Source organism: Pelophylax lessonae (assembly GCF_965119305.1).
Source record: "Pelophylax lessonae genome assembly, chromosome: 6".
Classification (NCBI taxonomy): domain Eukaryota; kingdom Metazoa; phylum Chordata; class Amphibia; order Anura; family Ranidae; genus Pelophylax; species Pelophylax lessonae.
In genome coordinates this window covers 83150856-83166628 of record NC_138773.1, presented here as the reverse complement: position 1 = coordinate 83166628, position 15773 = coordinate 83150856, and positions in this window count along the sequence as shown.

The window sequence follows — 15773 nt, the reverse complement described above, 5'->3', positions numbered from 1 at the left end:
TGGATCCATTGGCTTGAGGAGCAACAGAGCTGTGAATTGTGGGTCAAGCATTTGAATTACAATTTTTCATAGTTACAATTTACTTGACTTTCATATTTTTACTAAATCTTTAATCGGCTTACATACCTCCCAACTTTCTGAGATGGGAATGAGGGACACCTATTAGTAAAAGTATGTAGGCATAGGACACACCCCCTGCCATACCCCCTTAAAGGAGAATTATACAAAAAACTCAATGGTTAAACCCACAAGTACTTTTTTTTTTTACCACTACTATTCCTTTATATTGGCTTTTGAAAATTACAAATTTAGCAATTTAGAAATTGGATGAAAGGTTTAGCACTGGGAAACACTTTTTGGTAGATGAATAGTGCATTTTATATACAACTATATTGATCAGACCAAAAAGAGGGACAGATAAGGAGGAAAGAGGGACAGAGGGACTTTGTTCCAAATCAGGGACAGTCTCTCAAAATCAGAGACATTTGAGAGCCATGAGCTTAAGCCAAAACATAAACTACAGCAAGACATGTAGCTTCAATGTAGCCCCAAGCAACATACGGTAGTAGGAAACTATTTGTTTTATTTTATTCCTATTATTTCCACTGAATGCAACATGCTCTTTGGGGTAATAGTGGAATCTCTAAATTAAATACCCATAAGGATTTACTATAGCATTAAATGGATTCCGTATATCCAATCAGATGCAGTCAAGTGAGCATTCAAGTGGTGGCAAAGCCCACCATAATAGGCAATGAGGGTTCCTCTATCTATAACACTCCAGCCTCCAAAACATACAATACAGGGTTAATGTCCCTGTATTGTACGTAATAACCAGAGCTTCAGGTGGTGGAAGAAAGCACTCGAGCTGGCTGGAGGGGGTAGACAGGTGATACAGCCTGTTCTGTCCCTAAAAATGATGAGCAATCAACCCCCTGCAGTGCTCTGAGCCCCACTTCAAGGGCAGACATGTTCAAGGAGTTGAGATTTAACTGCTTGTTTGCATTCTCACAGGATTTCTGTACAGGGCTATCTGTAGCAAAGACTAAGGCTTCGTTCACACGGGCATCTCAATCTCCAGGTGCTTTGTGCAAGGAGCCCATTGAAGTCTATTAGGATGCAGCAGCTGCAAAGACTCAGCTACTGGTCATATGTGACAGGCGGATGGATGTGGGTGGTGAGTGGCCCCAAATGCACACTGTCTGTGTTTGGGGCAGCTTCTAATGCATTTCAGTGCACTCAACACCTGGAAATTGAGACATTGAAAAAAACAATACGTGCATCATCGCTCAGGATGAGGCCTAAAGTTGGCCATCCACAGGGCCTAAAGTTGAGGCCTAAAGTTGGCCATACACGGGTTGAATGTTGGATGATTTCTCCAGAATTGGCTGCAGTTTAAGCTGGCCCTGTTAACACCTGGTGCAAAATTGTCAGACAAACAGAGACTGTGGAGATTCTTCTATCCACACAGTTTAGAATGGATGGAAGAATCTACAGTATTAGCTCTATCTCGTTCAGCCCATGGTCTGAACAAGGGAAAATGGTGCATTTATGGCTAACCTAACCATCCTGGACAGACATGGTGCCACGAATGTACAGTTCGGAAAACAAGGTTTACCCCTAGATCTATCTAAGTATTATGAGATCCCTTACAAAGTGTAATAGTGCTGTGCACGGTGGAGCAGCCATGATCTTGACCTCATGAGTTTAAGTCAAACTTTACTCCCGTGACACTCTGCAACGCATCTAAAAGTAATATCATAAATAAGAAATCTATGGTGCATCGAGTCCTACATTATATTAAACTTTTACATCATTTATCAGGCTGTTTTCCAGATATTAAAGCACGGCATTCAAAAAATGTCAACTTGCTGTCAAAACACTATTATTAGAGCTGATGGATAGACTTTGAAAGAGAAAAAGTAAAGTTAAAAGACAAGAGTTTTAGTTCTGAGGCAATGCTTGTTTCATTATAGGTTGGCTGGAGTTTCCTGGCTTGGCCTGCCATTTTCGCAGTACGATTGACAGGAGGGAATGATAAGGAAGAACTCTGATTACAAAGCATCCCCTGGAAAATACAGAGTGATGGGGATTTGGCTGCAGATGTGTGTGTGTTGTTAATGGAGGTCAGACCTGAACTGCACAGGGACTGGCTTAGATTGCAGAGGCTCACAGCTGTTTCTCTGTGAATCATTAACGGATGTGATGTAGTCCTGCTGGCTGCGGTACAGCCGCATATTCTCATGTCACAAAGGAGAGGTGGAATACAACAAAATCACATCCAGGATTTACACAAAACATTCATTTTCCCCTTTTTCCATTTTTTTCTATTAGTGATGTGTTCCATGTAATAAAACTCAGACAATGAGCACACTATGCACAGGCCTAGGGCCAGCAGAGTACCAAGAGGTCCAAAGCATGAATGGATGACAGATTGGCATTTGGAGTGTATGGTGATATTACATTGTACACGTGAAGCATTGTAGGCTACATACATGTTTCTGTATGTGAGAACTACAGATGACCATTTACATGAGTTTGGGTTTATCCCTCTGTTAGCACAGAAATAGTGCCTAGTGGCCCTGCATTGCAGTGTCCTTATGGGGATAGAGGCTGTTCCCCCCTCCTATTCATTTACTGGAGGGAAGATCAGTGAACCGATGTTCACTGGTCTCCCTCTACTCTACCTAGCGACACTCACCTTCCTGGTTCCGGGACCACAGGTGGGACAGCAGAGCAAGGTATACATGGTGGGGAGGCTGTGGAAGTTGTCAGTTCTACAGCAGATTCAAAGCCATCTGGTAAGTGGCACTATAGTATTCCCATTTTTGCTCCAATCACAGCAGCTACAAAAAAGGTTATGTAGGGAAGTAGGGGAGGGACAGGGGAGCTAGGACAGCAGAGACAAAAATGAGACACTCCCAGAAGAGGAGATGGCTATGCCATGCAATCAGGGAGGGGGCATGCTAGGGAATTTACACTTTCTGAACTGTCAGTTCTCTAGGAAGTTCTGAAGTTCATTGCAAGACAATAAAAAATAGTATATGGACTGGAAAACGCTGTAAGTAAGCATTTAACATGAGTTTTCTACGCTTTTACCTGGAAATCTTTAGGCTGATGACAGGTTCTCTTTAACATCTATACCAAACTCAAACTGGGAGATGATTATCTCATATCTATGGCCAGTTTTATACCCAGATAGTCATGGAGTGCTATCATCTGCAATGCAATCACCTTATGATCTTTGGCCACACTATTGTCCCTCCAGGGACATCTTAAGCCTAGGTTCACACTGGTGCATGGAAAACACTGCACGTGATTCGCACAGGAATCACACTGCATTCCGGTGCACATCACATGCGATGTCTCTGCAGTGTGAGTTTGAGCCAAAAATTACATTGCATCCACACCAAAATGGTGCAGGACCCTTTTTTTCCTAGCACCTGAATCACATCACATGGGGTGTTCACACCAATGTGATGCGATTCTGGCAATCACACTGTGTTTTGCAATCTGTTTCAGGGTGTCATTGATCTAACATCGACACCCGCAGCAGATGTCATGGGCACCGTGTGATAGCCAAGCAGTGCGATGCGATGCAGGGAAACGCAGCATTTTCCGCATCATATCAGTGTGAACCAGGGCTTAGGGTTCAGTCAAGGCTGTGGTCTTTCAGCCCTAGAAGGGTATATAAACAATAGCAAATTGCTGGTCTGTGATGGGCAGCACGCAGCCTTAGGCATACTTGCCAACTGTCCCGTGTTTGCAGGGACAGTCCCGGCAAATAGGATAATTTACATTGTCCCGGCAATGTACTTATTTACACTTTGCACTTTATTTATATTTCCATATTCCATTTTTGTATGGTCACACCTGAGCACATTTGACACTTTAGAATTGCAGGGAATTATGATGAGAATTTTATAATTTAGGCAGAAGTAGTGCAGCTGAATGGGAGAATTTTTCCAACTCTGCTACTTTGACCTCAAGTTTAAAAATTCCCTTTTCAATTTCCTGTAACCCTCTCTTTATTGAGTAGACCTTATAATCTGATAATAAGTAGGTGGAGATAAATTATGTGGAGTGGGCGGGGCTTCAGGGAAGTGGGTGTGGTAAGTAATTGATAGCTGTGCTGCAAAGTGTCCCTGGAAATTTTTTTCAAATATTGGCAACTATGCTTAGGCACCTGAATAATGATTGACTTCTCCCAAGACTTCCTGCTCTGTAGCTCCCTCGCTATAAGCAGGGCCTTCCTAATCCTCTTTTCCTGTATTGTAGTGTAACTGAACTGTCTCCCTTTATTTTATAAAGCTTTGTGCAAACTGTTGGAGCTATATAAATCTTGTATAATAATATGATAATAATTTTGTTTCTTGGCGCTTTTCCCTCTAACTTGCTGCCCTAGACTATGGCCCCCAACTACTCTTACAGTAAATACTGCCTTGACAGACAGTAAAAAAGCTTAATAAAGAGAGTGCAGTTGGATGTGCAAGCCTGAACAGATCACCCCACCCAAGAAACTCTGTCATAATGCACCCAAAAAAAAAAAAAGGTTTGGTTTGGTTTATTGCTTTGGAGAGGGGGACTGCACTGCACATCTGAGATGGCCAATAGTATTGAAACCTATTTTCCAAACCTTGAGAGATGGCCAGCTGACATATACTATACACTGTAAACATAAACAAAAAGAAGGGCGCACCAGCCTAGCGCATTATCCTCAGTAGGCTTTTATTAGTAAAATATTAAAAAGTGGCTACTCACAAACATGCGATGTAAACCAGCATATCAATTCCATTGAGCAACGTCCATATTGTAAAAATCCAATGTCTCGTACAGGCGAAAGGCTAACGCGTTTCGAGGCTGTAGGAAGAGGCACTGCCTCGAAACGTGTTAGATTTTCGTCTGTACGAGACATTGGATTTTTACAACATGGACATTGCTCAATGGAATTGATATGCTGGTTTACATCGCATGTTTGTGAGTAGCCACTTTTTAATATTTTACTAATAAAAGCCTACTGAGGATAATGCGCTAGGCTGGTGCGCCCTTCTTTTTGTTTATGTTTACAGTGTTTTGTCGACCACCACGGTCGTAGAGGGCAGCAAAGCTTAGCCATAGTGGATGCCAAGTGAGAGTTCCGGGATAGAGGCAGCCTGAGAACCTGTTTCTGAGCGCAGGAGCAAGGTGTTTAGCATCGTAATTTTCTTTCTGGTGTATATACTATACATAATGGCATAAGATTGGGTCACTTATGAATATGGTATTTGGGAAGCTTCTCCATCCCAGAGGAAATAAAATAAAAAAAATACTATCTTGCAGTGGGGCTGCTCCCACCCCGCAGGATTTAATTTAGCTCTAGGGGGGTCACAAAAAGCAGTTTTACTTACCTAAATCTCAACCCCCACCTCCCTGCCGGCGCTCTCCTCAACCCCCTAAGCTCTAGAGGTGGTCTGTTCTTTGGTGTCTGCACATCCAAGGTATGGGTTCTGGGAGCAACCCTACTGCAAGGGAAGATTATTCCTTTCCATGGAGTTAAGCTTTAACAATCATCTTTAAGATAAATTTGAGAATGTATTTAATTATGGAGAATGTCCTTTACCAGGTATATCAATAGATTGTCTTTGGTGTAGTTTCTCTGAAAAGCTCATTTAAAAGGAAAATATAAAAACAACATGAACTGCACATTTGCACTCATATACAGAATAAAAATATCTGGCTAAGTGCAAAACCTATTAATATATTGTGTTTGGATGTCTTCTGAGATTGATTTATAAAATCAAAGTACAATAAAAACTATTATGAGACTATCTTGATATTTAGGCCCAGACCGAAACGTTTAAGATGTGCCCATGATGTGCCTGAGTATGGTCATCTTGTAGCCAAGGTTTAGTTAAATTGGGGTTGTGTCCTGATTTCTATTATTGTAAGGGATGGTGAAATGGTAACACCATGTATTGGAAAATAATTTGAGGTAAGAAAAGTCATGTAAATCAGGATAACAAGTCCTTTGAAACTTTTGAAGGGGCAGTTAAAGAAACACGTAAATTCCAAGAATGCAAAAGAGATTTGACAGTATATATATAAAGTAAACCTTTTCATAAAACTGTCATCCACCATTTCAGATTTCACTTGCTGATTAAACACTTAGCCCAACCAGCTGTTCCAGAAAAAAACTTTACGTTCCAAGTTTATGTAAAGTGATAAGCTATGGAGCATGCCAGGCTATAGTGTAAAACATTTGTCATTAAAATAACTAGTCCACATATATCACTATTTAATATTCACAGTGGTGGCATCTCATTCTCTTTGTAGTTGGAAAAATTCAGTTGGGTTTTTAAAGCTAGCGATGACAGGTCCTCGGAACAACATCACCACTTGTAGACATTGTCATCGCCACAGCTGCTTGCAAACTAGATTGTGGCCAACAACCCTACCACTGAACGATTTTCTAACAGAAGATGTCTATATACATTTCAGTTTGCACTAGATGAACTTTCATTTTGTGTCTACATAAAGGAAGGGGATAGGCTTGACTTAGGAAAAATAGTATTGGTCTGCCAGGGATTTTCAACCCAACCGCCAATCAACTCTTCACCTTGGCCACGGAATGTCAGCAGATTGTGAAGGAGCCTACAAACATAGGAACATATATCCTTCAAGAGCTTTACAATTGCTCTAGGAACCTCAAACTTCAACTTTATCATTTCTTAAAATCGATCTCCAACCCCCAGAATTATAATCGTCAATTAACGAAATTTTAAAAATATTGCTCGGAGTCAGGGGGTATATCTCAGGTCCTATCCAAAACATACAATATAATAAACCTCCCTAAGGTAAATTATCATGTAAAATACCTCGATAATTGGGAAAGGGAACTTTCTTGCGCCTTCACCTCGGGCAGTAAGGGAGGAGATATCTCCCTATATCCTATCCCTTTTCCCCCCCTTACTTGTTTCCTTTCCTTCTTCCCCCCCTTTTTTTTTTCTCTACTTCTTGTTTTGGGTTTGGGTTTGATTTGTTTTATAGAAATAGAGAAGTGGAGGTGAGAGGAGTTAGAGGAATACATTTTGAGTTATGGAAAAGTTAATGCAAGAATAGATTTGAATATGATATGAGATGTATTTTGATTTTGTACTGTATGACCTCACCTTGAAACTTCAATAAAAATCTATAATTGAAAAAAAAAAAAAAACTCTTCACCTTGGCCACGGAATGTCAGCAGATTGTGAAGGAGCCTACAAACATAGGAACATATATCCTTCAAGAGCTTCACAATTGCTCTAGGAACCTCAAACCCACTGACCTTAAATGTGTTGGCTTGCCTTGTCCAGCATCCCACTCTTGTTGGCCCAACAATGTAATAGGCCCTATGCACATGGACATATTTCGTCATAAAATATGCCTAGAAGAAAAAGCAAGTCAATTTCCTGTGGCTGGGGAGCCACAGGTGGGCAAGGTGAGGATAGTGCCAACCAATTTCAGTCTCAATACGAAAGATCTTAGGAGATCTAAATATCAATAACCTGTAGGGTACATTTCAAACTGTTGATGGAAGAGCCTTCACTACTGTAAGAATCTTCATTGTGTGTAATTGCAATGGTGGCCCAAAACTCACAAAAGCTTGTTCAGTGTCTGAGACACGGTTTATTTACTGCTACAGGTTAAAGCTTTTTGAAATAATCCAAACAGTGACTCTGAAAAACAGAACAGACAACTTATTTATGATTCAGCTGGACTCAGACACTCTTGGTAGAGGAGTTAATGACCTGCCCTGAAAATGCACCCAGGGCCTTGTAGCACGAGAACAAAGATATCTCTTTCTGGTTTCTTTCTTTGTCTTATTTGTGGAAAGTAGGACAATAGAAGTAGTTTTACTGGTACACTGACCATTAATCTTCACTGTGACCAACAACCAACCTGCCCCTGTCCCCTCTCCCCTTCTGTTGTCTCTCAGAGTTAAACTCAAAAGCAAACATTAGAACTCAGGAAGACTGGGGCTGTCCTGTTAACCTTGTCTTTATACCCTGATCAATGGTTTATATGGATGCATGTGTCCCGTTAGGCCAAATCTACAACAAAAGCTGACCATAATCCAACTCTGGAGGCACTGCAAATACCTACGATCAGAGATCTCTGCCAAGAGCTATCTAGCCACTCGTCATTCCCTTTGTTGACTGGCCCCAGAGCTCCATTGAACTGTAAAAATTAAAATGAAAGAGGAGCTTGTTCCTTTAAGATTCTGACATTCTTTTTTATCTCCCAGGCATCAAAAAGAGAGCTTTGCCAATTAAGGCACCAATTAACCCCTTCATGACTAAAGCCATGTTGCTGCTTATCAAGAAGGGCTACTAGCACTACTCCACAGCATCTCTTTTATGTACAGTATGTGATTTAATTTAAGTCTAATATTTAATTGATGTTATAGGTTTTATGATAAAATAAATTAAAAGGATAAAGAAAGTTTTTACATGAGTGGAACCTTCTAATGCTTCACAGGTCTATAACGTAGGTAGCTCTCAAAGTAAGAATAATGTTGGTGGGTCAGCTTTTGGGCTACAATTTAGCTACATAACTAATAAAGTATACTGTATATAAACCCAATCACTAAAATCTCATATGAAATTTAACATATCATATTATTTTCAAATGTAATTTTTAAAACTGGGGCTTTTTTTTTAAATAACAGCTTTTGTTCCTGCCATGAAGTCGTTCAGGCACTTCCTGCTGTGGTAATTCTGTATGAGTAGTCCTAATATAAAATAAAAGGATGAGAAAAGAGGTGAAAACTGTATCTTATTTGGAAAAAAGGCAGCTGTATCTGATAAACATTGCTCTGGCAAACAAAATTACATTTAGTTACGGCTCACGTGTACTTTAACCACCGTATTTATAGTAGCAGTCCATGCAAAACTTAACTAACGCTTAACCTGCTCTGTGCCACATTCTAAACCTAATCTATCAAACCCTGTAAAGCAAAACTCAATGCACTTACCTATTCTTCAGCCAATCCGGTCCAGTCCCACGTTGAACTGTCAGCGGCGGCTTCAGCGTGGAGGCGGGTGCAGGAGAGGCACTTCACAACGGAAGCTCCATAGTAACTCTATGGGTGAAATCACTTCCCATTCATTTCACAGCCATTGTTGGTCCTCTCCTGCACAGAGCTTCCGTCGCTGGAGACCGGTGCGGGAGACCCCACAGATCAGCTCTCCTGGTTTTTTTAGTGGACTTCGGGGAACTGAGCAGCACTGAGCATTACAGGCAGCAGGACAGGTAAGTACAGGTAAGTATTCAGTTACTTGCTTACACATTTGCTTTCCTTAAATACTTTTATTACTTTATAGAGTCTCTATAACATGATTTTTGGTGATTTTCAAACGTGGACATGTGCACTGAAGAAGAGTCTGACTGCCCAAATCTCTTTCTTTCTGAAATACAGGGGCTTACAGAAGGATGATGTCAAGATATCTGTTTGGGGTCTTACGAACAGGGGTGTAGATCTTTTTTTTTCCTGGGGTAGGGGGCTTGAGAAGAAAAATGCTGGGGGAGTAAAGCACAGACTGCCGTTTGTGAGTGTGGCCAAAAAAAGTGGATATGATCAATGAAGTTGCTTTGTATGTATGGCTTTCATTTCATGTGATAGAGCCGAGGTGGGCCCCATGGGGCCTTCTTCCACTCCAAGCCGCGCCATATCTGGGGTCTGAATTTCGTAGGTAATTGCACCCACAACATTACAGGGATTCCTGTGTACTGTCACATGGGCATTGGGTCCTAACTTGGACAGAGGGCATCCAACAGGAGATATATAGAATGTGCTGGTGGGCATTCTGGGGGGGTTTGGACCCCCAGACCTCCTCTTCTCTACACCCCTGATTACAAGAACATACTAAGCAAATCTAAAGGAATGACTCTTTTGAGAATGGATACTGCTGTTATTTTTTCATAGTGTATGTTTTACATGTATTTTAATGTTAATGTAATTTTTGTTTTATTTCTTCAGTACATGAGTATGTTTCGTTGGCAGTCCCCTATCCACCCCCATCCCCGACCACCAACAGCCAGACTTGTATAAAGTACTCAAAATTTCTACTTGAGTAAAAGTACAAGTGCTCGATCAAAAAATTACTTGAGTAGAAGTGGAAGTGCTCGCAGAAAAAGTTACTTAAGTAGAAGTACTAAAGTATTCAACATTTTTTTTACTTAAGTATTGCAAGTAGTTTTTTCAAAAAATTTGCTACTTAAGTACTAAAAGTAAAAAGTACCAGTAGTTATAAAAAAAAAATTCTACTCAAGTACTGAAAGTAGAAGTACAAGTACTGTGTTATGTAGTTATTAAAGAAAGAAGTCAAAAGTATGAACATCATATTGTTTTTATTATTTCAAATGATTTATTCAAATGATTAACCTGTGTTTGTTAGTAGTTTCTTGATGCACTTTAAGCGCTGTAGCACCATTTATTTGTTTGTTTCATATTTTCTTTTTATTGGAAAGATTTGGTATAGCAGCTTTTATTATACACAGCCTTTATTTTCGTATGCGCTGATTTACAAATGACATTATACACATTTTTTTGAGCTTTATGCAACCTGCCATCTACTGTTCTGGCAGTGGTAATTTTTTTAAAAGTAACGAGTAACTATGCAGCACAAAAAAAAAAATACTTGAGTAGAAGTATTGAAATCATCGAAAAAATGTAGTGAAGTAAAAGTAGAAGTAGGAGAAAAAAATTCTACTCTAGGAAAGTACAGATACCGCATTTCGGTACTTAAGTACAGTACTTAAGTAGTTCTACTTCGTTACTATACATCTCTGCCAACAGCACACAAACCAAACAGCACAGACCAAGATCACATTTTGTAGATTTTCTATACAATAGATGAAGTGGCTTTATCCCATCTGCTCAATAGGAAATACAGTCTCCGTGGCTATCAAGACTATAGTTTTCCGTAAACAGTCCGATCCCACCTCCAATTTTGCTTAGGGCAACGCGTTAGTGATGATGAATGCTTTAAGGTCTCATGCACACCGGACGTTTTTACAGCTGCTGTTTTTGACTTCAGGCATTTTTTCTGCAGAAAATAAACTTCCCAGCATGTTATCCTATGTGTCCATACACACATAGGCCGTTATCAGCAGTTTTTGGCAGGGGCGTTTTCTGGCTGGAAAAAAAACCTAGAAGTAGTGGGTTCTGAGAGGAGTTTTTCAGCTGTAAAATGCTCTAAGGTCTCATGCACACTGGATGTTATCAAAACAGCCGTAGAAAGCTGTAGCTGTAGAAGGAGTTTTTCGGCTTTTTTGCAGTAGCGTTTTCCAGCTACTGCAAAACTATACTCCCACAAAAGCTTATGGCTCAACAACGTTGATAACGCCGAATAGCCGCATTTTTTTGCGTTTTTTGCTTTTATCAGAGTTAGAGCATTTTTACAGCTGAAAAACTCCTCTCAAAACCCACTAGTTCTGGGGGGTTTTTTTTCCAGACAGAAAACACCCCTGCCAAAAACTGCTGATAAAAACTGCTGATTACAGCCTATGTGTGCATGGACACATAGGATAACATGCTGGGGAATTTACTGGCTGCAGAAGAAAAACTCTGAAAAAAACAGCAGCTGTAAAAACATCCAGTGTGCATGAGGCCTAACCCTGAAAGAGCTGAAAAAAGCTTAAAAATGCCAATAAACGCAGAAAAATGCAGATATTCAGCGTTTATCAACATTTTTGAGCCATAAGATTTTGTGGGGGTATAATTAAAAAAAAAAAAAAAAGTTAAAAAAAAAACACTACAGCTAAAAACGCTGCAAAATGCTACTGCAAAACGCTGGAAAAACTCATTCTACAGCTATAGCTTGCTACAAGTAATGCTACTGGGTTTTTTTTATAATGTCCAGTGTGCATGAGGCCTAAATATGATATTCTTCTTATCATGGGAAACTGTTTTGTTCTTAGCAAATGTTCATTTTAAATTGTTTTTGAATTTTTTTTAATAGTAAATGTTATTTTGATGTCTTTTTCATATTATCCTTTCTTGTTATGCCATAAATTTCTCATCCTAATTACCGTATGTAGTGATTTGTGGGTGCTCTTTCTAATGTCTAAGAGAATGTGTATTCCAACAGGTTAAAGTAAGTTGGATAAAAGGAACCAAAAAGCCCTCCGTGGACTAGTACATACAGTATCTCACAAAAGTGAGTACACCCCCAAGTGAAAATGTCCAAATTGGGCCCAATTAGCCATTTTCCCTCCCCGGTATCATGTGACTCATTCGTTTTACAAGGTCTCAGGTGTGGAGCAGGTGTGTTAAATTTGGTGTTATCGCTCTCACTCTCCCATACTGGTCACTGGAAGTTCAACATGGCACCTCATGGCAAAGAACTCTCTGAGGATCTGAAAAAAATTATTGTTGCTCTACATAAAGATGCTTAGGCTATAAGACGATTGCCAAGACTCTGAGATTGAGCTGCAGCACTGTGGCCAAGACCATACAGCAGTTTAACAGGACAGGTTCCACTCAGAACAGGCCTCGCCATGGTCGACCAAAGTAGTTGAGTTAACGTGCTCAGCGTCAAATCCAGAGGTTGTCTTTGGGAAATAGCCGTATGAGTGCTGCCAGCACTGCTGCCGAGGTTGTAGGAGTAGAGGGGTCAGCCTGTCGGAGCTCAGACCATACGCCACACACTGCATCAAATTGGTCTGCATGGCTGTTGTCCCATGCAACCATCTTCTAAAGATGATGCACAAGAATGTCTGCAAACAGATTGCTGAAGACAAGCAGACTAAGGACATGGATTCCTGGAACCATGTCCTGTGGTCTGATGAGACCAAAATAAACTTGTTTGGTTCAGATGGTGTCAAGTGTGTGTGGCAGCAGCCAGGTGAGGAGTACAAAGACAAGTGTGTCTTACCTACAGTCAAGCATGGTGGTGGGAGTGTCATGGTCTAGGGCTGTATGAGTGCTGCCGGCACTGGGGAGCTACAGTTCATTGAGGGAACCATGAATGCCAACATGTACTGTGACATAGAGAGCATGATCCCCTCCCTTCAGAGACCGGGCTGCAGGGCAGTATTCCAAAATGATAACGACCCCAAACACACCTCCAAGGGGACCACTGCCTTGCTAAAGAAGCTGAGGGTAAAGGTGATGGACTGGCCAAGCATGTCTCTAGACCCAAACTCTATTGAGCAACTGTGGGCCATCCTCAAATGGAAGGTGGAGAAGCGCAAGGTCTCTAACATCCACCAGCTCCATGATGTCTTCATGGAGGAGTAGAAGAGGACTCCAGTGGCAACCTGTGAAGCTCTGGTGAACTCCATGCCCAAGAGGGTTAAGGCAGTGCTGGAAAATAATGGCGGCCACACAAAATATTGATGCTTTGGGCCCAATTTGGACATTTTGACACTCACTTTTGTTGCAAGCAGTTTAGACATTAATGGCTGTGTGTTGAGTTATTTTGAGGGGACAGCAAATTTACATTGTTATACAAGATGTACACTCATTACTTTACATTGTAGCAAAGTGTCATTTCTTCAGTGTTGTCACATCAAAAGGTATAATAAAATATTTTCAAAAATGTGAGGGGTGTACTCACTTTTGTGAGATACTGTATATATATATATATATATATATATATATATATATATACAGGGCTTTTTTTCTAAGAAAATAGGTGCAGGAACTCTCCCCTTCTGAGCCCCTCCCCCATGTGTCTGCCCCCCTTACCCACCTCTGAGCACCGTCCCTTGATTCCATCCCCTGCCCTCCTCTCAGTACCGTCCCAAGTATCATTTTGTGGTGCTAAATAATTTGTATGGAATTTATTCTGGTCTAATAACAAGAAAAGCAGTAAAATAGATCCCCCAGCAAAAGTAGACCCCACTCCAGCAACAATAGATCCCTCACACAATTTTAGACCCCTCCCCCCAACCACAATGGACCCACCCCAGCAACAATAAACCAACCACAGCAACAAAAGACCCTACCCCAGCAACAATATTTCCCCCCCCCCCCCACACACACACACAGCAACAATGGACCACCCACAGCAAAAAAACACCCCAAGAAACAAAAGACCAACCCCAGCAACATTAGACCCTACCAGCAGCAACAACAGATCTCAAAGCAGCTAGAATCAATAGATCCTCCAGCAGAAACAACAGATCTTCAAGCAGCTAGCATCAATAGATCCCCTAGCAGCAACAACAGATCTCCAAGCAGCTAGCATCAATAGATCTCCTAGCAGCAACAACAGGTCTCCAAGCAGCCAGTAACAATATACCTCTACCTCAACAGTAGATCCTTACTAGCAACATAAGACCCCCCAGCAATAATAGATCCTTGACCAGCAAAATTAGACCCTTACACAAAAACAAGTCCCCACCAGTGACAACAGATCCCCCAGCAGCCAGCATTGATAGACCCTCCAGCACACCCTACACCCCTTGCCATTCCATACATTCAGTGCTGGAGGTGCCGGAACTGCGTTCCCCCGCGTTCCCGCTGAAAAAAAGCCCTGTATATATACATATATATATATATATATATATATATATATATATATATATTTATTTATTTATTTATTTATTTTATTTTTTTATTTACATCTGTAAACCAATAATGTATACTAAAAAAGCTGTAAAATGAAAAAAATACACTGTTTCTAGTAACTGAGATTAAATTTAAAATGATACTCACATGCTGCTTTGCATTCATATTAGAAGCTATCTAATCACAATGTATACACATGAACAGTCATTGCTTGGCTTGTCTGCTGCTGGACGCTAGCGATACACAGATGCCTCCGAGCAAAGGCCGGAAGTCATCTGGCAGGACATATGGACTATGCAATGAACAATTAAAAATGACATGAAAAGATGGAAGAAAAGAACATGTTTTCAGACATCTAAAAATATTCAAGGGCGAGTACTGCAGTTAGCATACAGCTGTACGTTCCATATTAGTCCTTCATGACTTCAGGGGAAAAGGGTCACCATAAATGAGTTTACAGATATTATTAGAGATAGGAGCCTTGTCACGGCCCGTCATGTTCTGGGTCTGCAGAGTCTCCACATGTGCTAGCATACAAGCAGACCATTGTTACTGCTATTCTGAAGCCTTCTGTCACTGCACTGGGCTTGAACTTGCTGTGTCACTAACCTGTACATCTGTCCCTCTCTCTCCAAGTCCCAGAAGACAGCAGGCACTGTAAATTGTCAAGAAAAACAGCTTTATCCCATCAGAGCTATGGTGGGTATGTCTGCAGGCCTATCACCACCACCAAAGAAATAATAATAGTGCAGTGATCCGATATCGGTCAATGTGCATAAAAATTTTATTTGAAAAAATAATGTAGGTTTACATAACTTGATAATAAACCCTATTTTTTTTTTTTTAAGAAGAGGAGGTTCACAATTGCATTAGAACAGTGGTCTCCAAACTGCAGCACTTTGCTTGCTTTAATCTGGTTTTTGAGGCTTTCGTTTGCCCCCCACTGTCAGAAACAGTGGAGCATAGTTCATTCCACTGACACCAACTATAGCACACTATTCCTCCCATTTATACCAATGATGGGGCACTATTCTTCCCACTGACACCGATGATGGGGCACTATTCTTGCCACTGACACTCATGATGGGGCACTATTCCTCCCACTGATACCAATGATGGAGCACTATACCTCCCACTGATACCAATGATGGAGCACTATACCTCCCACTGACACCAACAATGGGGCACTGTTCCTACCACTGACACCAATGATGGGGTACTGTTCCTACCACTGACA